Source organism: Tupaia chinensis, unplaced genomic scaffold, assembly GCF_000334495.1.
Source record: "Tupaia chinensis unplaced genomic scaffold, TupChi_1.0 Scaffold147350_1, whole genome shotgun sequence".
NCBI classification, from domain to species: Eukaryota; Metazoa; Chordata; class Mammalia; order Scandentia; family Tupaiidae; genus Tupaia; species Tupaia belangeri.
The window spans coordinates 125,429-128,390 of record NW_006207201.1 but is presented as its reverse complement, the minus strand read 5'-3'; positions in this window follow the sequence as shown (position 1 = coordinate 128,390).

Genomic DNA, 2,962 nt, shown 5'->3' with positions numbered 1-2,962 from the left:
GAGGGGGGATGGTCATGCCACAATCCCTTCTCCTCCATTCTCCTCTTGGGATCTTGGGCACGCACGCACATGCACCCGGCGTGAGTTCTAAACCACCGGGTCCAGGACGCAAACCGCGGTCAACTACATGGGAGTCCAGCGACATAGCCATTATGCTAACTGCTGATTCCCCTGAGAGGGTTATTTTTCATTTTCTGTGTCTGTCTCTCTGGCAAGTTCATGAGCCTTATAGCAAAAAATATATATACCAAAAAAAAAATTAACACATATTTTTGCTCTAGGGTGCATGTGCTTGCTGGAGAGACTGTGAGAGAGAAAGAGACAGAGACAGAAAGAGAGCAATAACCCCCACAAGGAGGATGGTCATACCCCAATCCCTTCTTCTCCATTCACTTGAAATTTTGGTCATGGACACATGTGCACCTGGCATGAGTTTTAAGCCCTTGAGTCCAGGATTCAAATAACTGTCAACTACATGGGAGTTCAGCAACATAATCATTATGACATCTGTTGGTCCCAAGGAGTGCCTATTTATGAAAGAATACCATAAGGACTAATGCTAAAACTGTGCACGTGAAATTAAAGCACTGTGGAACTTTGAGGTCAGACTTGGGGTATTCAATGTCCAGAGAAAGACAAAAGTATCACCTGAATGAAAAATAAGAATCTGCGGGTCAGCAGTTATGTCTATGTCGCTGGACTCCCACGTAGTCAACCGCGGTTCGCGTCCCGGACCCCGTGGCTTAAAACTCACACTGGGCGCGTGTGCGTGCGTGCCCAAGCTTCCGGGAGGAGAACGGAGGAGAAGGGATTACGGTGTGACCATCCCCCCTGGGGGGTGATTTCTCGCTTTCTGTCTCTATGTCTCTGTCTTTCTGGCAAGGCTGCGTTGCCCTAAAGAAAAAAAAAAAAAAGGAAAAAAAAACTCTCAAAAAAAAAAAAAAACTTTCCTCAATGGATGAGGCAAATATCTTAACTAGAAAGCAACTAGGTTCTTATTGGACATTTTGTGTATTAATCCTATTTGCTCTGAGAATGACTGTCAGACAGGGGACAAGAGCCCAGAGAGCAGCCTCTTGGATATATCTATTAGTTTAGCTCATTGAGAAATCAGTTCCTCTTCCCAAGATAATCTAGTGAACTGCTACTGCCTGCCTGTTAAAATTGTTTTCATACTAACAACAAGGCACTGAGAAAACAGTCAGGATGAGTTAAGAATTAGTGAGGACACTTGAATTCTGACCCTGGAAAAAACTGCCTCTTTCATAATTTTCTTAACTCAGGAGACCCTGAGAGTATTGCCATTCTTTAGATTCAGGGATTAAAATCATAGATGGAAAGGGGGAGGTAAAGGGGAGAAACAAAGAAAATATGAAGAAGGGAGACAAGAGAATGACTTGTTCCAGGGATGATGGTAGAAAATGGCTCTTGGATTCTCAGCCAGAGAATGGCCAGGGCTCCAGAACATATCTAAGAGGGGGCTTGTTTGTAGAGGCCAGTTCAGAACTAGAGGCAAAAAAGCTTACTTTTAGAAAAAAATAATAGAGAATCTATTAGAATCTAATATGGAAAGTTAACTAGTGACAATTTTTGCAGCTTGAGGTTTTGTCAAGGTGACATAGAACAAAGTTTACTGTATCAATAAACCTATATCAAGCAAGTCACCTATCTACATCTAAATCATCTATATATAAATTTCTTATCATTTATGATTCTGTTTTTCATTTTTCCATTTTCTTAGTTACATAATAAAGTTCTTTCCAAAATAGACATGGCCACTTACTTTTGGGTCAAATTAGCTGATCTGAGGGTAGGGTGAATGGCAGAGATGGAGTAGATATAATGACTCAAAGATACAGTGGTTAACTTAGCATTTCCCAGGTGGAAAACAAGGTAATATGCAGAATTGCAGAATGTTGAAGACATTAGAAATATGAATGTTTCTCTAGGCAAGAATTCTTAACCTGAGATCTTTTGGTCCTGGCAGTGTATGCAAAATTCTGTCTAAATTGCATATGAAAATTCTGTAGGTAGAAGTGGAGAGAAAAATCCAAAATTAGCCTCAGATTGATAGAAGAAAGCACCAACCTCACCCAAAACAGAAGAGATACCTTCATAAAAAATCCAAAAACTCCAGAGCTTTGTATAAAACACTGGATGAGTTTCTTTTTGTTTTAGATTAGGATTTCAGACTACTACTAGCTTATTGTAGGAGATCCTCTGGGCCTCAGGTTACATATCTATAAAATAAAGAAGCTGGATTATATAGTCTCCAAGAGCATTCTGAGCTTTAATGAATTGAGTTTGTAAGAATTAAATTCCCTTATTTGTCCTGCTCTTGAGATTTCTAAGTCCACTTTATATAAATAAAGTCTATTAGGACAGTGGTCAGAGTTCTCTCAATAGCTGACTTTGTGACTTTGTTTTTATTCTCTTTAAGGCCCATGAAACAGAAGAAAGATATGAGAGGATTGGCTCTTTTAAGATAATCGAGGTCAACATGAGGGTGACTTGATGGATATTACCTCAAACTGGCTAGTTCCAATTTGTTGTCTCCCCCTATTTCTGAACTTACTGGTTGAAACACTTGGTTTGACATAGACAGTGAGTCTCTAGTCAGTTTATCCTTTTACTTCTAGAAGGTTTTTCAAGTTTCTTGAGTTTTCAGAGATAAGTGGTAAAGCCCTTAGGAATACATATTCAGGTCAAGATATTTGTTGAGAAGACACTGTAGGATTGTTTGAGCTGAATGTTAGCAGATAAAATGGAAGTAGCTTCATTTTCAGCCTGCTTTTCATTGTCCCAGAATGTGGCAACAAGGGGGTATAGGATAGCAATAAGGAATACAACCTTTGGCTGGCTCACCCTCTAGCTTGCTTCCCTCTTCTAGAGACAAAGACAAGGGGCTGTATAGTTGGATTATATCCTATGCTTCTCACTTCCTTGCCATATGGTAAAAACC